This window comes from Chiloscyllium plagiosum, chromosome 1 (genome assembly GCF_004010195.1).
Source record: "Chiloscyllium plagiosum isolate BGI_BamShark_2017 chromosome 1, ASM401019v2, whole genome shotgun sequence".
Taxonomy (NCBI): Eukaryota; Metazoa; Chordata; class Chondrichthyes; order Orectolobiformes; family Hemiscylliidae; genus Chiloscyllium; species Chiloscyllium plagiosum.
The window spans coordinates 81,907,760-81,929,911 of record NC_057710.1 but is presented as its reverse complement, the minus strand read 5'-3'; the positions used below and the strand labels follow the sequence as shown (position 1 = coordinate 81,929,911).

Below are 22,152 nucleotides of genomic sequence, written 5' to 3'. Positions count from 1 at the left end.
AGAGGCCTTGGCCGAATCTTTGACCAGAGGCCTGAACAATTCCTATCCACCATCACTCTCCTCCACTTGGCTCAACTTGTTCTTTCACTGAACAATTTCTCCTTTAATTCATTTCACTTCTGTCAAGTCAAAGACTATGAACACCTGTATGGGTCCCAGTTATGCCTGCCTCTTTATGGGGTGTGTGGAACAATCCTTGTTTCAGTCCTTCACTGGCACCCTTCCACAATTCTTTTCTCAGTAAATCGACGACTGCTTTGGTGCTGCTTCATGCTCCCAGCAGGATCTTGAAAAAATTGTTCATTTTGTTTCCAATTTCCACCTCTTTATAACTTTTTCATTGTCCATTTCAGATGCTTCCCTTTCTTTCCTTAACCTCTTTGTCTCCATTTCAGGGAATAAACTGTCCACTGCCATCCACTACAAAGCCACTGACTCCCATACCTACCTTCACTACAGGTCTTCATGCCCGACGTCCTGCAAGGACTCCATCCCATTCTCCCAGTTCCTTCACCTATGTCACATCTGTTCAAATAATGCCACCTTCCAAAACAGCACCGCTGACATGGCTTGCTTCTTCCATTACCGTGGTTTCATGCCCACTGTGGGTGATAGACCTTCGACTGTATCTGATATATCACTCATGCTTCTGCCCTTGACCCTTCCCATCACTCACAACAGCCTGTTAGGGACCCTTTGTTCTCACTTTTCATCCCATTAGCCTCCACTTTCAAGGATCATTCTCCACCATTTCACACAACTGCAGCAGAATGCCACCACCAAGTGCATCTTCCCCTCACTGCCCCTGTCTGCATTTCACAGGGATCATTCCCTCTGGGACACCCTAGTCTATTCCACAACCATTCCATCCTCTCCACAACACATTCACATGGAACTGCAGAAGGTGCAACACCTATCCCATCACTTCCTCCCTGCTCACTATCCAAGGGCCCAAACAGTCTTTCCAGATAAAGCAGCATTTTATCTGTAACTCCTCCAATCTTGTATATTGTATTCACTGCACCCAATGTGGCCTACTCTACATTAGAGAAACCAAACACTGGGTGACCACTTTGCAGAACACCTCTGGTCTGTGCACAAGCATGACCCCTATATTCCCATAGCCAGTCATTTTAACACAGCATCCTGCTCACACACCCACCTGTCTGTCCTCAGCATGCTGCAGTGCTCCAGTGAATCACAGTGCAAACTGGAGGAACGACATCTCATCTTCAGACTAGGCACTTTATAGCCTTCTGGATTTAATATTAAGTTCAACACCTTCAAATTGTGAACAATTTCTTCCCTTTTGTTTAGCTTTTCACATTCTATTATCATGTCCTCTCTCCCCTCCCCCTACCCTAGTGGGACTGTCTGCTCCTTTCAAGTCTGGCAGTTACACACCATTGTTCTGCCATTCGCACATTCTGACCACTTAATCTGAACTATCAATATCTTTTCTCTACCAGCATTCAACACCCACTACCTCCATCCCCTAAACGATAGCATTAGTGCCGTCCCTTATAGACTTCATTTCAGCTCTGATACAGAGTCATCTCAATTCAAAACGTGAGCTTGCTTTCACTCATGTATTCTGTCTGACCTGCTGTGATTAGATTAGATTAGATTAGATTAGATTACATTACAGTGTGGAAACAGGCCCTTCGGCCCAACAAGTCCACACCGACCCGCCGAAGCGCAACCCACCCATATCCCTACATTTGCCCCTTACCTGGTCTCTGGCGCTGTGAGGCAGCAGTGCTAACCACTGTGCCACCGTGCCGCCCACATCTCTAGCATTGGTGATCTCTAGCATTGGTCGTTTTCAGTCGATAGGTTATTGATTAATAAGGGGGGTCAAGGGTTTTGGAGAGCAGCATGAGAATGGAGTTGCGAAACATATCTGCCATGATCAAATGGTAGAGCAGACTCGATGGGCCTAATTCTGGGCCTAAACATCATCATCTTATGAGGTAAAAACAATGACTGCAGTGCTGGAAAACAGATTCTGGATTAGTGGTGCTGGAAGAGCACAGCAGTTCAGGCAGCATCCAAGGAGCTTCGAAATAAGCTCCTTGGATGCTGCCTGAACTGCTGTGCTCTTCCAGCACCACTAATCCAGAATCATCATCTTATGATCATTCACAAATCCTAAGATGCTAAATATCCAGGCCTTGTTGCATTTTGAAATGGCCTGCTGTAGTATCTGAAGATTTGTTGTTACTTGTCACTTTCCACTTTCCTGGACACTATCCAGGCTTGGGCTGGAAACTGACAAGTAACATTCGCACCACACAAGTGTCAGGCCAGGACCATCTCTGAGAAGAGACAATCTAACCACCACTCCTTGATATTCAATGGCATTAACATCACTGAATCCCCCACAATCAACATTGTGGAGTTTAACATTGAGCAGGAACTCAGCTGGACTCACACATAGTACTATGGCTGCAAGACAAGGTCAGAGGCTAGGAATACTACAGCAAGTAACTCACCTCCTGACTCTCCAAATAACAAGGCACAAGTTAGGAGTATGTTGGAATACTCCCCACTTGCTTAGATGAATACAGCTCCAAGAACAGTCAAGAACCTTAATACCATCCAGGGCAAAGTAGTACATTTGATTGCCGCCACATTTGTAAACATTCAATTGCTCCACCATCAACACTCAGCAGCAGCAGCAGCAGTGTGTATCATCTACAAGATGCACTGCAAACATTTGCTGAAGATTCTTAGATAGTGCCTTCCAAACTAATGACCACTTTCATCAAGAAGGATAAGGACAGCAGATACATCAGAGCACTATCACCTGCAAGTTTCCCTCCAAGCCACCCATCATCATGACTTGGAAATATATCTCTGTTCTGTCGCTGCCGCGAGGACAAAATACTGAAACTCCCTCCGAATAAAAATTTGGCTCGCCCTGCAGCACATAGACCACAGCAAGAAGACAGCTCACCACCACCTTCTCAAGGGTAACTAGGGATGGGCAATAAATCCTGGCCCAGCCACCAACACCCATGTTGCATGGAGTAATGGGAACTAGCAAGCAATTGAGTAGATGTTCAGCCATGACTATGAATGGCAGAGCAGTCTTTGATAAGTCATTTGGTCTACTTTTATGTTCTTATTGACCTAGCTCAACTCAGAGACACTGTGGTGAATTTCAGCCACAAATGCAGAGATGACTCAACCTATAAGAAAATAGAAAACATTGCCTTTGCACAAAAACTAAAAAGTTTCATCTGGAGCCAAAGGAGGAATGACTTTTCATGTACATGTGTTCAACTCCACCAAGTTGAGAGTGGGCAACAAGCACAGTGCTCAGAGATATAATTATTGGCATGAAACAACTAAAACTACACCTTCCTTTGTGCCTAGTATGAGTCCAGGTAGGAAATACTCCCCTGATTACTATTAACTTGGACTTATTGATCCCACACTCAGATCAAATGTTACCTTGATTGCTAACCCTAATTTAGCTCTTCAATCTAATTGTGGGTAAAAGCTGTAATGAGATCTGGAGGATCCTGAGGAATCCAAAATCAGTGCCTATGGGCAATTTATCGATGAGTAAATACCACCTAATAACACCACTGCTGACATTTTCTATTGCTTTTATGATGATTGAGAGTAAGCACACAAAGAAATAGTTTAAACACAGAAACATAGAGCAGGCATAAACTAGGGCTGATCGATCTCACTGCAGTATTCATTGTGATCATGACTCATTCTCTATTTCAGTATCATTCTCCTGCTCTCTCTCCATACTCCTTGATGTCTTTAGTATCTAGAAATGAAGTTTTGCTTAAATATGTTCAGTGACTTTGCTCCCGCTGTCATCTGTGGTCGAGAGTTCTACAAATTCACTACCCTCTGAGGGAAAAAAAACTTTCATCTCAGTCCTTGTTCTGGACCCTCCAACTTCATTCCAGCATCCAGTCAGTTTAGACCTGTCTGAATTTTATATGCTTCAATGTGATCCCCTTTCAATCCTCTACAATCTAGTGAATATCGGCCCATTAGCCCATTATCTCCTCAAACAATAGATCCGCCATCCCAGGAATCTGTCTGAGTGGATGGAATTTGTCCTGACTTTTTTTGACAGGATATAGCTGGATACTCACTGGCTGGATAGCTTCTGGTAAGATGGTGGCATAGCAGGGCCCCTGAGACCCCAGCCTTTATCTTTTCAGGCTTTTATTTTCATTTCTTTTCTTTTTTTCTCTCTTTTCTCATCTTTTGTTGTTTCTTTTACTTGCCTCTTGAGCAGCTAGGTCGCAGCAATAGCATTGGTGACGGCAAGTCAGCCCAGCATGGGCTTGAAGTAGCCCAGCACGTCTGCATCAATGAGACAGACCTCATGCCAACTCATGCCTGCTGTGCCAGGTTCCTGGTGGCATCTCCGCCCAGTGCAGATTCATGGAGGTTGTGCCGGAGTCACATTTGGCACAGTATGGCACCCAGCAGCAACGATGGTTGCTGCAGTGGTGAGGTCCAGCAAGGACTCGTAGTGGTGGGGGGCATCAGTGGAGGTGGGATGGCATCAAAGAATGGCACCTTCTGTTCTCACTGTGGTGGTGTAACAAAGGAGTCTCATGGCTGGTGCCTGGAGGACCACCGAACAAGAAGGTCTGTAAAGTTGAACATTATTTCTTTATTTCTTTATTTTTCTGCCTTTGTGTTCCAAGTTTTACTTTTCTTCTGTGTTTTGAGATGGCGCTGGGGAGTGGCAACAGTGGACAAGACTTTTTACTGTATTTTATAACAAGTGACTATTAATAAGTATATAAATACATTCATAAATAAATGAAGTGATTATCCATTTTTAGGTAGCTGCCAGTGTTGTAGCTGTGTTGAAACTGCTTGGCTAGAAGTAAGACAATGTCTGGAGCACCATTCTTCAGTATTAAACAAGAATGTTGCTGGTCCTTACTACTTTTGCTGTGAAAAGCAAGTTCAGCCATTACTTGATGTTATGCAAAGATAATCAAATTAGCTGCAGACAGGCATTGTGATGTAAAGGGTTGTCAGGAGGAAGCTGAAATTGATCATTCACTTGTTATTTCTGTTTATGACACAGAAATTCCTGCTGCCCTGTCTTTTCATTGCACTCATGCTGGGCTCCAGCATCACTGAGGTTGAGAATGTTCATCGAGCCTCCTTCTTTTGTTGGCTGTGGCTGACTGTGGGAGATTTGATCTGATTCATTGGTTATGACATTGCTTAGCTCTGTCTATAACATTTTCTATTCACTGCTCAGAGTTTACGAAGAACTCAGTTGTACTTCACCAATTAGGCACATACTATTTAGATATTCCTGACGTTAACGCTGGCACATTCATCTACACTCTTCATAGAAAGCTGCCAGATAAGGGAGGGAAGGATTTAATGGTATTGTCATTAGACTAAATTCACAGACTGAAGTGGCAACCATGGCAGATGGTAGAATTTGAATTCAGTAAAACATCTGAAATCAAAAGTAAATTGAATACATTTGATTCACTTATTTTCTTAGTATAAAACTGGGCGGGGTTGAGGAGTGGGCAAGAATCTTTCAAGGTGGGAGAGATCCTATCTGCAGCATTAACACAGAGACAAATAAATTATTTATAAGGAAGTTTATTTGCTCTATCATACACTCTCTGCCCAATCAAGAACTAGTTAAGTTCTCTCTTGAAGTTACAGATAGAGTCTGTACCCAAGACACTCCTTGTCCATCCTTCAAAGCAAAAGTAACTAAGTCATTCATCTGCCACATGGGTTTTTTCATAGGTCCATAAGTAACTGCTAAAGTTGATCAGCACCCAGAAATTTATACTTTAAATAGCACAGGATAGTGCAGGCAGACAAATATTGGATGAGTTGCTGGCTTGGGATTTTCTCAGTTTATGCCTTTTCTCTGCCTCTGATATGTTGATACTTTTGAAAGAGGCTCCACCATCTTTTATTTTGTTGTGCCAAATGTGTGGCCTGGGTAAATATTTTACAGGACTAGAAACCAATATCAAAATTTCTTTGTGAAGCATTCAGGTGACCTTGTCACACTTCCTTTGACTACCTTGAGAACACATCACTGACTCAAGAGATTAATTTTGTTAAATGTCAGGCAGTCTGGCTCCATGCCCAAACCAACTGAGCTACAGCAACCACCAAAGCCAGCTCAAGTGAAAGTGGTTTACTTTCTTGAGACATTGGTATACAGTCCAAATCTTGTACCTAGACAGCAGATTGGGAAGATCTATTGCTAAGTAAACATACTCTTCTTCATTCCCAGTCACATCTTCTAAAGCTGCTGAAGGCTACAGTTGCTTTGGCAATTTTTGCATATATTTCATCTCCATTTTAGACAATTCCAGAAAGCTTGCTGCTGAGATAAATGAACCCAGTCCTGAACTTCTGGGGAAGGTGGGACCTGTGAAGGACGGGTTGCACCTGTATTGGAGGGGCACAAATGTCCTGGGTAGGAGATTTGTTTGTGTGGTTCGGGAGGGTTTGAACTAGTTTGGCAGAGAGGTGGGAACCAGAGCTACATATCTGAGGGGTGGCAGTTAGATATGGAGCAGTGACAGGATTTAATAAATCTATTGGGAAGGTTATTCAAGGGATCAGTTAAAGTGAGTCTGCTTTAATGCAAGGAGTGTCCGAAATAAGAGTGATGAACTTAGAGCATGGATCAGTACTTGGGACTATGATGTTGTGGCCATAATGGAGACATGGGTTTCACAGGGGCAGGAATGGTTGCTTGATGTTCCAGGATTTAGAACGTTTGAAAAGATCAGGGAGGGTGGAAAAAGAGGAGGGGGTGTAGAATTGCTAATCAGAGAGTGCATCACAGCTACAGGAACGAAGGTTGTCGAGAAAGGTTTGTCTATTGAGTCAGGAAGTCAGGAACAGCAAGGGAGCAGCCACCTCATTGGGGGTTTTCTACAGACCCCCTAATAGCAGTAGGGAGATTGAAGAACTCATAGGCTGGCAGATTTTGGAAAAATGCAGATGTAACAGGGTTGTTGTTATGGGTGACTTCCCAATATTGACTGGAACTTCCTTAGTGCAGATGGTTTGGATGGAGCTGTTTTTGTCAGGTGTGTTCAGGAGGGTTTCCTTACTCAGTATGTAGACAGGCCGATGAGGGGAGAGGCCAGTTTTGATTTGGTGTTTGGCAATGAGCCAGGACAGATGTCAGTTCTCGCGGTGGGAGAACACTTTGGTGACAGTGACCACAGCTGCCTTACATTCATCATAGCCTTGGAGAGGGAAAGGAGCAGTTACCAAGGGAAGATACTTAATTGGGGAAAAGGAAATTATGACGCTATCAGACAGGAGTTGGGAAGTACAGATTGGGAGCAATTGTTCCATAGAAAGGGCACAGCAGACGTGTGGAGATTATTTAAGGAGCAGTTGTTGTGAGTGATGCACAAATTTGTTCCTCTGAGACAGGTAAGAAGGGGTAAGGTTAAGGAGCCTTGCATGACGAGAACAGAGGAGCTTCTCGTCAAAAGGAAGAAGGCAGCTTACGTAAAGTGGAGGAAGCAAAGATCGAGTAGAGCCTTAATGGAATACAGGCATACTAGAAAGGAGCTCAGAAATAGATTGAGGAGAGCCAGGAGGGGGCAGGAAAAAGGCTTGGCAGGAAGGATTAGGGAGAACCCAAAGGCATTTTACTCATATGTGAAGAATAAGAGCATGATCAGGGAGAAGATAGGGCTGGTCAGGGATAGTGTAGGGAACGTGTGCGTGGAGTCTGAGCAGATTGGGGAAGCTCTAAATGAGTTTTTTGCTTTAGTTTACACTAAGGAAACGGACCTTGTTGTGAATGAGAGCTTTGAGGAGCTGGGAAATATACTTGAACAGATCAAGATCGATGAAGTTGATGTGCTGGAAATTTTGGCAAACATTAAGATTGATAAGTCCCCTGGGCCAGACCAGATTTATCCTAGGTTGCTCCAGGAAGCGAGAAAGGAGGTTTGCTAAGCTGTTGGCAAAGATCTTTGCTTCTTCACTCTCCACGGGAGTCGTACCAGAGGATTGGAGGGAGGTGAATGTTGTTCCTCTTTTCAAGAAGGGGAATGGTGCAATCCCTGGCAATTACAGGCCAGTCAGTCTTATGTCTGTGGTCAGCAACGTTTTGGAAAGAATTCTGAGGGTCAGGATTTATGACTATTTGGAAAAGCATAGAGTGTTTAAAGGCAGTCAGCATGGCTTTGTGAAGGGCAGGTCATACCTCACAAATCGTATTGAGTTCTTTGAGGAGGTGACAAGACAGATCGACAAAGGTCAAGCAGTGGATGTGGTATATATGAACTTCAACAAGGAATTTGATAAGGTTCCACGTGGTAGGCCTATTCATACAGTCAGGAGGTATGGGATACAGAGAGATTTGGCTATCTGGATTCAGAATTGGTTGGCTGACAGAAGGCAGAGAGTGGTTGTAGATGGAAAGTATTCTGCCTGGAGGTCAGTGGTGAGTGGTGTCCTGCAGGGCTTTGTTCTTGGGCCTCTGCTGTTTGTAGTTTTTATAAATGACTTGGATGAGGAGGTTGAGGGGTGGGTTAGTAAATTTGCCAATGATACAAAGGTTGGAGGTGCCATTGATAATATCGAGGGCTATTGTGCAACTTAGACAGAATGCAGAACTGGGCTGAGAAATGGCAGATGGATTTCAACCTGGCTAAGTGAGAAGTGATGCATTTTGGAAGGTCGAACTTGAACGCTGAATATTTGATTAAAGACAGGATTTTTGGCAGTGTGGAGGAACAGAGGTATCTTGGTGTTCAAGTGCACAGATCTATCAAAGTTGCCACCCAAATGGATAGGGTTGTTAAGGAAGCATCTGGTGTTTTGGCTTTCATCAAAAGGGGGATCAAGTTTAAGACCTGCGAGTTTTTGCTGCAGCTCTGCGATATTGGAATAATGTGTCCAGTTCTGGTCGCCCTATTATAAGAAAGATACAGAGGCTTTGGAAAGGGTGCAAAGAGGGTTTACCAGGATGCTGGTTGGACTGGAGGGCTTGTCTTACGAAGAAAGGTTGACTAACCTTTTCTCACTGGAGAGAAGGAGGTAGAGAGGTGACCTGATCGAGGTGTACAGGGTAATGAGAGGCATGGATAGAGTCAACAGTCAGAGACTTTTCCCCAGGGCAGCATTGACTGGCACGAGGGGTCATAGTTTTAAGATATTAGGAGGAAGATATACAGGAGATGTCAGAGGTAGGTTCTTTATGCAGAGAGTTGTGAATGCATGGAATGCATTGCCAGCTGTGGTGGTGGAAGCAGAGTCATTGGGGACATTTAAGCGACTATTAGACATGCACGTGGACAGCAGTGAATTGAGGGGTGTGTAGGTTAGGTTATTTTATTTTAGATTCGGAATAATTCTCGGGACAACATCGTGGGCCAAAGGGCCTGTTCTGTGTTGTACATTTCTATGTTCGATGTTCAATGTGTTCCGGTCATGGAATGAAATGTTGTGACTAGATCAGGACTTTCCTGGAGCAAGCAGGCTTGTTGATGTAGTTTCTTCATGTTGATCATGAGGGCAAAGGTATTGCTTGTATTGGAGAACATGTCCATGTTATACTGCGTGTCCAGCTCTGAACCAGCAGCTAGTACACTGTCAGCAACAAACAGAATATCACCAAGTATGCTCTTGGAGACATTGGTATTACCAGGGGTAGTTTCAGATGAGCAATTTTCCATCCTTGTAATAACTACTTGCAATGCGAGGAACACCATCATGTAAGGCATTTTAGAGCATGGTGGAAAAAAAAGTATCAAAGAGAGTTGGCAATACCATGCAGCCCTGTTTAACTCCATTAGAATCATGGAATCCCTGCAGTGTGAAGCAGGCCATTCAGCCCATCGAATCCACACCGACCTCTGGAGATCATCCCACTCAAACCCACTCCCCAACCCTATCCCTGCAACCCTGCATATTCCAAGGCTCATCAACCTAGCCTGCATATGCTTGATCCATGCCAACTGGACTGTGGGAGGAAACCAGAGCACCTGCAGGAAACCCACGCAGATACAGGGAGAAGGTGCAAACTCTGCACAGACAGTCACATGAGGGTGAAATCAAACCCAGGTCCGTGACACTTGGAGGCAGTAATGCTAATCACTGAGCCACTGTGACAAAAAATGGATTGGAAGTCTCACCATTATCCAGGAAATAGCATGCCTTCATGGAATGTTTGAACTAATGTGAATCTCTCAGGGCAGTTGAATTTCTCCATTATCTTTCAAAGGCCCCATAGCTGACTCTTTCAGACGAAGTTCCCCAAGTTACCAAATGTGTTGTTCAGGGTTTTCTTCTCCTGGAGATGTCTGACTGTAAGCACCATATCTGAGGCGGCACGGTTCCAGGTTCGATTGTGGCCTCGGGCAACTGTCTGTGTGGAGTTTGCATATTCTCCCAGTGTCTGTGTGGGTTTCCTTCGGGTGCTCCGGTTTCCTCCCACAGTCACAAAGATATGCAGGTTAGGTGAATTGGCCATGCTAAATTGCCCACAGTGTTAGGTGCTTCAGTCAGAGGGAAATAGATCTGGGTGGGTTATTCTACGGAGGGTCAGTGTGGACTGGTTGGGCTGAAGGGCCTGTTTCCACGCTGTAGGGAACCTAATTTAATCTAATCTGTGATTCGTGTTCTTTTCTGAAACTGCTCTGGCTCTCCGGTTGCATTCTCATTGTGAACCATGATATCATTTGGCAAATGTGCACCATGACTGATCAAAATAATCTGGAGTGTATTTTCATTCAATACAATAATACATCCTTTATACTACTCGTGAGCTGGAAGGATGGGACTATGCTTTCACTCATGCAATCACATCATAGTAACTGGGTTTTAAAGATGAGTTCTAAAATTGCTTCTGTCTTGATGCAGTTCAACTTGGAACAGTACTTTGAACATCAATTTCTTTTCTTTATTTGTATGAAACACCAAGATACTAGAACAATATCACAGCTATGGACTTGCTACATCTTTTGCCATTCTGCTTTTAAATATGTTAGTAAGCCTTGACTTTCACACTGGTGTTTCTTGAAGGTTAATAACTGTTTTGAACATTCAGCCGATGTGAATATTCTTGGAGTACGATTCCTCAATGTTTGCCATTTTTTATTTTTCTCGACATTTTCTACTGAAATGAATATTGGCTTCCCAAGGAAAACAGGTCGGCTGAGACCTTAATAAATATAAAAGTTTCGGTGAACCTGAGATCATCTGTGCTAACTGGTTGAGAAGCTCTGAAAGTTAAACCAATGATCATCTGGTTTAGAGCTCCCGTGGGATTTCAGATGAGGCCATCTGTTTAGAAGTTATCAACTAGGGTCTCAAAATACTAACAACACAAATGGCTTTTAGCTTTAATGATAATGAGAAAGTCTGCCAGATGTGAAGATGTTAAAGAAACCCCAAATGATAAATTAGAGAGACATAAATTTAATGTTGTGCATATTGGTACTGGACTCTGGATGAATCAACTAATAATTTCAAGGGATTGATGGGCATTGCACACAGTTATGTGAAGTTAAAAGCAGTAAATTTACTGCAGAGAAAATTGTGTTAGGAGGAATATGACATGTATAGGCAGCTGGGATCAAGAGAATTCATTCAGGAGCAAAGATGGTCTCAGAGTATACTTAACAGAGAAATCAGGAGGGCTAAAAGAGGACACAAGAAAGCATTAGCAGATCTGATAAAGCAGAATCCCAAGAAATTCTACGAGTATATGAAGGGCAAATGAGTAACTAGGGAGAGAATAGGGCCTCTTAAAAATCAACAGGATTATCTATGTGTGGAGGTTGGTGAAATCCTACATGAATATTTCTTGTCAGCATTTACCATCAAGAAAGACATGGATGCTAGGGAACTTCTGAAAATAAGTAGTGATATCTGGAAGAGGAAGTGCTGAAGTCTTAAAACGCATTATGGTATATAAATCCTCAGTACCTGATGAAGTATATCTTAGGAGTTTGTGGGAGACCAGGGAGTAAATTGTGAGGCCCTTAGTGGAAATATTTGTATCATTGACAGCCACAGGTGATGCCTGAAGATTAGAGGGTGACTAATGCTGTGCCATTATTTATGAAAGGCTGCAGGGATATGTTTGGGAACTACAGACTGAGGAGCCAAATGTCTGTGGTGGGTAATTTGTTAGAGGGGATTATGAGAGATAGAATCTACAGGCATTTGGAGAAGCAAGGACTCATTTGTGATTGTCAAAATGGTTTTGTGCATGGGAAATCATGTCTCATGAATTTGATTGAGTTTTTTGAAGAGTAAACAAGAAAGTAGATGAAGGCAGTGTGGTAGGCATTGCCTATACGGACTTTAGCAAAGCCTTTGACAAGGCACCACATGGTAGGTTATTGAGTAAGGTTAATTCTCACAAGATTCAGGAGAGCTAGCCAACTAGATACAAAATTGGCGTGATGGTAGAAGACCGAGGGCAGTTGGAGAGATTTGTTTTTCAGCCTGGAGGCTTGTAACCAGTGGTATGCCACGGGATCGGTGCTGGGTCCACTGCTATTCATCATCTATATAAATGATTTGGATGAGAATTTAGGAGGTATTGTCAATAAGTTTGCGGGTCACACGAAGATGTGTATATTGAACAGTGAAGAAGGTTTTCTAGAATGCAACAAGATCTTGATCAACCCAGCCAGTGGGTGGACGAATAGCAGATGGAGTTTAATTTAGATAAATGCAAGGTGGTAGGGCCGTGATGTGTTATAGAACAAAGGGATCTCCGGGTATTGGCTCATATCTCCTTGGAAGTGGAGTTACAGGTAAACAGGGTAGTGAAGAAGGCTTTCAGCATGGTTGCTTTCATTGGTCAGAGCATTGAGTGTCGGAGTTGGGACACCTTGTTGCAACTGTACAAGACATGAGTGAGGCCACATTTGGAGTGCTGCATGCAGTTCTGGTAGCTCTACCTTAGAAAGGATATTATTAAATTAGAAAGAGTGCAGAAGAGATTTACTAGGATGCTACTAAGACTGGAAGGTTTGAGTTATACAAAGAGTTTGGACAGTCTGGGACTTCTTTCTGTGGAGAGTAGGACACTGAGGAGTGGCCTTATAAAGGTCTACAAAATCATTACAGGCACAGGTAAGGTAGATAGACAACAGCTTTCCCCATGGTCAGGGAGTCTAAAACTGGAGGGCATCGGTTTAAGGTAAGAGTGGAGAGATACAGAAGAGTCCAGATGGACAATTTTTTCACACAGCAGGTGTAAGTGTCTGGAATGGGCTGCCTGAGGTAGTGATGGAAGAAAGTACAATTTCATTATTTAAGAAACATTTAGTCAGGTTCATGGATGGAATGGGAGGCATAGGCAAGTTGGACTGAAGAGCCTGTTTCCATGCTGTCCACCTTTATGACTCTAGACTCTTTATTTTGTTATTGACTTCATTTTGTGGTTGAGAACAGTGCTTTCCTATATTCTAAACTGTTATACTTAAATGTGAATGCTAAGTATATTCATTATATCAGCACCCGTGTAGGCTTGAAAAAGCATTAGTAGCTATGATACTAATGAGCACATAAAAGAATAAGTATAAGTGGTCATAATCAGTTGGTTTCATGAATTCCCAATATCTTTGCACAATTATCAATATGCACTTCCATTGGGTGAAGCTCCATGTAAAAATGAATAATAACAATCCTGTGGTGCACATTGATTTAATTCCAGGCATGAAAACTATCAGGGTCTATGAGGAATTAAAATGCAAAAGTCAAAGGATTCGTTGAACGTAAATTTTGTCTTTTACATTATCTGAAGTGACTGAGCTAAAATAAATTCTACTTAAGAGGACCAATTTAAGAGGTAGTATGAGGAGTTAGCCTATTTTTATATTTTTACATTCTGCCTATCCTCATTTCTTATAATCTTGTTATGCATGTTCAGTGCTTTGTGGAAAGTTCAACTCTCAATGTCAAGGCTTGCACCTCCCTACTATCGCTCTGGTGATTTTTCCTGACAAAAAAAGATAAAAGTTGAGGGGAGATGCAACCACTATGTGCAACAATTAGGCAGTTGGTTGATATTGTATAAACATATAATGCCAACAATTGATGACATGTCATTGTGTAGGTACCTGCCACCATTCATAGATTCACACAGCCCTTTGGTCTATCTGGTCTGCACTGAGATACTACCACTAAAGGTGCACTAATTCCAATTTCCTATACTTGTCCAACATCCTTGAACGTTATGAAGCCAGACATCACATGACACCAGGTTATAGTCACCTGACAAAGAAGCAATACTACAAAAGTTTGTGATTTTAAATAAACCTGTTAGATTATAACCTGGTGTCGTGTGAATTCTGACTTTTACCACCTGTCTTGGATCACAGGGTGTATCCACATGGTTCTCCTGGGTTCAGTTAAATGTAGTCAAGAGAAAACTTGGCAACAGCAATTTGCTTAAATATGAAAATATATAAGTAATAATAAAAATAAGGGAAAAATACTGAAATATGAACATCTATTAAGTAATAAAAAAAAATAAAGGAAGGAAAAGAAAGCAATGAGCCTCATGCCCTCCTGCCATTCAGGGACCTCTTCATTGACCGCTGGTCTGGAGGCTAAACCTTGTTCCTGGCATCATTTGTGATCCCAATACTAGTTCAAGTCCAATGACTTTGGAATGAAGCTCTCTCTCTTACACGATGTAACAACCAACCAGTACAGAAAAAAACAAGTTTACTTGTGCCACCTTTGGCATGTACAGGAATGTTTGCAGGACTCATCCAAGGTCATGCAGCTGTTGAAGATCGTCAAGAAGTCTAGCCTTTCAGTCTTTCCGCCCATCCTACACACCACCCCAATCCAACACTAGCATCTCCATATTTTGAATGCTATGATAGTCGTATCTGATATTTGAATGTTATGATATCTGTTTACTGACTAGTTCTTCAGAGCCTACTTGGTCTAAAGAGGTAGAGGAAAACCATTGGACAGTCTAACAAAAAGACGCTCTTGTCGAAACTACAAGATGTAGTTTATTGCATGACTGTAATCAGGAACAAGGTACAATAATAAAGCGGATATTGACATGCAATACTGAGAGACCTAAGATAATAGATTTGTCTCTGTTGAGATCATAAGATGTTCTACCAATCCCTATCAAACCAAATTGGATGAAGCTTTATGTAGTTTTCAGCATTAACGATTTCAGAAACATTACCGTATACAACACCTTCCATTAAATGCTGTTCCAATAATTACCATTTATACATTCACATATGATATTACATTTATCACTACTCCATTTCCCTCCACGATTTCACAAATGCAGGCAGTTTTGACATCGTATAATTCTTCCAGGACATATTTGTTTCAGATTTGGAAACTTGTTGGGTCTCTGAATTGAGGATTATGAATGCCTATTCACTCTGGGCCCTGTGTAGTCTGTAAAATCTTTGAGGACTGGAGGAGTGTTTTCCTCTTGGATTTCCTCTATCAAGGATGTCAATCCTGCTGAAGCCAGTAATTAATCCATTATCTCATGCTGAGCTCTTCATGTCTACTACCTTATTAGCCACTTCTGGCATGAATTTCTCAGGTCACCAAGGTTTATGAACCAAAAGTCACATCTCTTTGTACCCTCATGAATACAGTCAGTTCTGGCGTAACATGATACTTCTGTTGATGTGTGATCTCACGTTATAAGAATATCACACAATAACTGCACCATTTAAAATAACCGGGCCAGAACCACGTTATAGCCAGTACAGGAAGAAATGTTCTACAAATAACAGTCTAAACTCTTCAATCATGTTTAAGCCAATTCGTGTTGAAGAAACATGAGTTAGAGCAGAACCGACTGTATAATATTTTTTCCGAGCTCATGCTTCCTCCTGATTTACAGGCATTACTGTTTTGTTCTTATTCTCTATGGAAAAATCAAAGGCAAATTTTGATTCATTACATTTTCCATTTTTTTTATTATCTGCTATGTGATCCCCATTCTCACCCTCTAGACTCAAGACTATGCAGTACGAGTATTGTCATGCAGAATATTCACACATCTAAAAAAAATTCCTTTGCCCCATTTTATTGGAACACAGCCAATTGTATACTGAAAAGACAAGCATTCTACAGTGCAGCAGCCACTTCACAAATCAAATGCGATAAAAACTGATTGACATTTTTTCCTTCAAATTTTACATAAAAGTTATTTCCTCAGGGAAAAACAGATATGTTGGGTTATAATTCAAAGCAAAGAAAGCTAAAGTAACATGAGCAAAGAAGAGGGCTGTGGTATTAGTTTTGATTGCTGTGGTAAAGAATCAACACAACCATGATGGGCTGAAGGAGGCCCTTTATGAATATATCAGCACAGTATCTAACCTCATGATTGTAATCACTTCATGAAGCTTGGGAGCAGGATTGCAGTAGCAAAAAAGTTCCTGCTCGTTGTTGCATGAGAAACAGATGAGTTAGGAAAATGCCAAAAAAAAATTATGTCCCACTGAACGCCTCCAAAAAGAAGTCAGCTGACGAAATTATGAAAATGATCTACCAAACAATCAAACAGTAAATTAGTTCCACAAACCATATGGTCCCTCAGATGGTGAGCTGTTCCAGCAACTATTCATTTAAGTATGCAATAATTTAAATATGTTTTGAATTTAATACCCTCTACCTAAATACCTAATAAAATTACCAGTGTAATCTGTTACATATTATAAAGCTGACTGTATACTTGTTGTTAAACAAATGGTCGCTGCAAACCAAATATTTGCAAATGAACAAGCACACATTCAAAACTGATGGACAGGGAAAGACCATATAGTCAATCAAGCCAGTAGCACACAGTGGTAACCAGACTGCGATGACTGAACATTTCTTTAGACAGACACACACACACGCAAAATCCCCTGAGAGGAAAAAAAAAGTGAGAAACCGCTTGAGGAAAGTGAGGAAAAAAAAACTTTTCAACATTCTTCTCTGACTTTGAGCAATTGCAGAACCTGCCTAGGAGACCACATAAACCAAATGATATCTACAAAGTTACTTACTTTCAGTATGATGTGAGCTCTAGCCCAGTAAAAATTCAATTCAGCTCCAGCCAGAAGATATGAATAGAGTCAGCATTCATCACGAAGACGGTTTATTCCTGTGGCACCAGTCCTCTGCGAAAATGTAAAACCAACCTTTAAAATTAAAAAAATTAAATTAAAAAAAAAGAACTGTGGATGCTGGAGATCTGAAAAAAGATATTACTGGAGAAACTCAGCAGGTCTTGCAATGTCTGGGGCGACAAAGCACAGTTAACATTGCAAGTTCAATGAACTTAAGTTTATTTGAGTAGCTGAGCTTCTGAAGAAGGGTCTCTGGACTCAAAACATTAACTCAGTTTCTCTCACAACAAGTGGTGTCAGACCTGCTGAGTTTTTCTATTTTTTCCAAGTGTTCCTCCATTTACTGTAAACAGAAGACATAATAAAGCACCTTTTATTTCATCGAAGTTTTATTTAATGAGTATGAGTAAGTATCGATGTTGTTTGAAATGAATATAGTCTCACCTTCTATCACTAACTTTGATAACGGTAAGTGAAATTAATAATTACATTTCGTAGTTCAAGGTGTACCAGTTACACTATTCTGAACTGTAGACTTAATGCAGCTCAGCTCACAAAAGAAACTGATGGGATAACTTTGAAACAGTAGGAACCTGATCTTGGTCTCACATGGGAATGTGTCTCACCAACCTGAACAACCTTTAAAACTTCTCATCAGCTAATATGAGCCTGCGAGGGAGGATGCAGTATCTTCCCTAGGGTGTAGGGACTAACAAGCTTAAAAGACCCAGTACATCCCATGGACAAAACCAACGTCGTCTACAAAATTCCATGCAAGGACTGCCAGAAACACTACGCAGGACAAACAGGAAGAAAGTTAGCCACCAGGATACACGAACACCAGCTAGCCACAAAAAGATACAACCTATCTCTTCCGTACAATTCAACCTGTTTTCATTCCCTTACCTCTCCCTGGGGAATTGCTGCAACATTAATCATAAGTCTATCAACCCCTCAGAAAACGAACAGGAGATGACATCACCACAAACCCCAGGAACCCCATCCAGGACAAACATATAAATAGAAAGTAGGAGACAACAGCTTTGCTTCACTTGGAGGTCGCCACTGATGATGTTACCTAGCCAGGTAATGAAACGTCTGGATATCAAACCTACAGCTCAGTGAGCAAACCTACACCCTAAACCTCAACCTGAGCTACAAACCTTCACAAACCTTGCAGTATCTTCCCTGTTCAAGTATCAATTAAAATGCCATTGTGGAAGAGCACTGAGTAGCTTTTATGAAGCTGCCTCATCAGGCACCAAAACCAGCAGGTTATTAGAGGGCAGTGGGAAGAGGCAGCAAATGTAGCCTGCTAGGGAGCACCATGCGATTGTCACTCACTGTCAAGTTACTGCCCTATTGCATATCAAGTTAAAATTTCTAAAGCCTTCCTTCTTTTAATTAGGCTTCTGTGAAACACTTCGTACATTTTTCAACAGCGCCAAGTATATGCAAGATGTTATTAATATCATCAGTTAAATTCTTTGCATGAATGATATCTATTTCCTGCTGTTGCCTTCCCAGGAAGGAATGATAAACGCATGTAACACCATATGGAGAATTGTGGGCCCACAGGTACTGATCTTGCAAGCATCTAATTAAGTTGATGAATAAATAAAGGAATACAACCAGATAGAGAACCTTATATTGACCTAGACACCAGAAATCACAAGAGCAAATCCACTTTTGTCAGCAATGAAATGTGCTCCTTTCTAATATCTAAGGCATGTGCAAGAATAGGGACAGAGTGGACTCACAGACAGGCCAAGGAACAGTCTGACGTATTTACTGTAGTGATTGGAGAGTGGGTTGAGCTGACTACAAGATCCCTGTCCCCTGGCTGACAGGGGACTAGAATCTCCTCAGTTCAGGGGACTGTCTCTGAGCCGGCTGGCCATAGCCAGTGTACTGCGCACAAGTAAATTAAGAGTGATTGGTAACAGGATATTGACCTCTGTGCAGTTATTTCAGTGCAACAAGAATGGGATGTCATCTGCCAGCAGAGAATTTGAGTATTTCCTAAAGTCAAATAGCATTCAACACATCAGGACAATTCCATACCATCCATTGTCCAATGGTCTGGTGAAAACAGCGGACCATACATTGAAGGCAGGCTGAGAGAGGCAGGAGGATCGGGGGAGCAGGGGTAGGGTGCAACAATAGCAGTAATGCCAATGTTGGCTACATGCCTCCTCTGAGCGAGAGAGACAGTTTAATTTGGGGGAACACATTTGGTGCTGGAACCATGGAAATGGCCCTATGTGAGTGCGCCACATTAGATTTTGGGTTAACCTGAATGAGATGCTGAGAGACCATTTTGTATGTGGGAATAATGATATAACCATGCAGAAGTGGCTACTAGCTCAAGTCCAACTGGACTTCAAACAGGCAGTAAAACCGGTGTTGTCATTACAAAATGTGGCAAGTGGAGGGTGGGAGCTGCAGGGCATCCCAACAGAGGTGGACACCCTCACCTCTCCGATTGAGCTTGGGAATAAGACTTGCGTGTAGGCAATTGCAAAGCCTTGTGCAGGGCATATCTTGAGCAGAGGGACCCTTGGGCAGCCCACAGCAGAAACCCACTACAAAGCCAAGCTGCTAAAAAGCTTTTCAGGATCTGGGCTCACCCAGACCCATTCCCCTACACTATTACTCTACATTTCCCCTTGACTAATGCACCCACCCTACACATCCCTGGACAATTTAGCATGGCCAATCCATCTAACCTACATATCTTTGGATTGTGGGAGGAAACCAGAGCACCCAAAGGAAACCCACGCAGACACAGGCAGAACGTTCAAAATCCACAAGGACAGTTGACCAAGGCTGGAATCAAACCTGGCTCCTTGGTGCTGTGAGGCAGCAGTGCTAACCCCTGAGCCACCATGAGATATGTGGTATGCGGACTCAAGACAGCAAAAAAGTCCTACAAGGCTTCACTTAAGTAGTAAAATTCATAGGCCGGTAGCCAGGAGAGTGCACATCCTGGAAAGTCCCCCTACATGTGGGTTGGAGCAATTAAATTGCTTAGCAACGTCCAAATTGAAATTGATTAAAATTAATACCGGGTTAAATTGTTAGCCAGTTCCCATGGAGGTCGATACCAGTGCAGTCGTATTTGTGATTGCCGAACCTGTCTTTAACAAGATTCACTGAGGACTACAATCCTTATGTTTGTACCAAGTCAACAATTGCCAATGGCAGCACCTCCACATTTGTGAGATTGGCTGGGTAACCCTGGACTCGGTTACATGTCGACTGTGCTGGTCCTTTCAAGGGCACAATGTGCCTGGCCATTGTGGATTCTCATTAAAGGTGGTTGGACATGCATAAAGTTTGTTCAATAAACTCAGGAATAATGACTGAGAAGCTGTGAGCATTGTTTGCGATACATGGACTCCCAGGAGTGTTGGTCACGGACAATGGGACATCATTTACTCGAAGGTGATTCAGACATTTCAAAAGTCAAATGGCATTCAGCGCATAAGGACAGCTCCATACCATCCATCGTCCAATGGTCTGGTGGAAAGAGCTGTCTAAACGTTGAAGGTAGGCCTATGGAAGCAGCCTGCAGCATCACTCGATACCAAACTATCCCAGTTCCTGTTTGATTATAGAACCACCCCATATGCAACAACAAGAATAGCTCCAGCAGAGGTGTTAATGGGGAGAAGATTAAACCCGATAATCCCAGACCCGGGAGGGGGGAGGGTGAAATTGCAGCAGGAAAGCCAATACCGGCGATATGCTGCCTCTAGGTGAGAGAGACAATTTAATTCAGGGGCCAGTTTGATGCCAGAACCATGGAAATGGCCTTGTAGAGGTACAAGGCAAGGGTGATGCAAGGTCAGGTCATGTTACTTACGAAGTTCCGGTAAGTGAGGCTGCCCTGAAAGAAACAGGTGGATCAGCTGAAAGCGTTACCTTGCAAACGGGGCAGGAGCAAAACGTACCTGGCCCTTCAGAGCAGCCTGAAGGCCTGTCAGAAACTCTAGGTTCTTCTCCTCCTTCTAGTGTTGAGCAAACCTCAGAGTCCGAGATGAATGCAGCCTCAATACCGTTACTACCAGAAGACAAGGAGGAAACTCTCCTGCGGCACTCCGAACGTAAGAAGCAGGCTTCAGTCTGGTACACGTGCCCATGTCAGAGTCAGAATCAGAGGAACTGGACCTGGGATGAAAGCGTCTCAGGAAAAGCTACAAGAGAAAGACCAGGCCTACATCCCCAGACTTGGGGGTGGGGGGCAGCTAATTTTTTTTTTCAGGGACTCCTATTTTTTTTCTTAGTTTTCTTTTTATTCCTTTAACCCCCACACTACCACCTAAGTGCGGTAGTGCTTATTTTTTCCCCAGCACCCATGGTGTGTGTGTGCAGGTGTGAGACACAGTGAAAGACCAATCATTATTCAATTTCCACCACCAGGAAGATAGGAAAACACCCGGGTGGCCAGTGACAAACACTGCCCTACAATCAAAGGGCAGTGCTGGGTGATCAAAACAGTGAAGGGGAGGGTAGGGACTAAATCAAAATAGAGTTGGAGGGAGAAATGATGCACTCCACTCCCTGCGGCGCCCACCTCTCCCTGAACAACTCCAGGGTGTTGGTCGACACCGCGTGCTCCTTCTCCAAGGACACCCGAGCTCTAACGTAACCGCGGAAGAGGGGCAGGCAGTCGGCTGTAACGACCCCCTCCACACCCACTGCCAGGACCTGTTGATGGCCAGTTTGGCCAGGCCCAGGAGCAGACTCACGAGGAGGTCTTCAGACCTGCCCTCCTTCCTCCGTACCGAGTGCCCGAAGATCAGGAGCGTGGCACTGAAGTGCAGCCAAAAACAGAGGAGAAGGTTTTTAAGAAAATCAAAAAGGGAGTGCAAACACCCACACCCAATATACACGTGGTCCACGGACTCCACAGCGCCACAGAACAAGCGCACCTGGTATTCCCAAGCGGTCTCCCATCCAAGTACTAAGCAGGCCTGAGTCTGCTTAGCTTCCGAGATCAGACGAGATCTGGCGTTTTTTTTTTCAGACTAGTATGGCCGTAGGTCACTCC

At 42.9% G+C, this 22,152-nt stretch overlaps 1 pseudogene; it reads right to left on the bottom strand.

Moving 5' to 3' along the window:
- Positions 1-22,021: 22,021 nt before the first annotated feature.
- On the bottom strand, positions 22,022-22,146 carry LOC122555924 (annotated as a pseudogene).
- Positions 22,147-22,152: the final 6 nt, after the last annotated feature.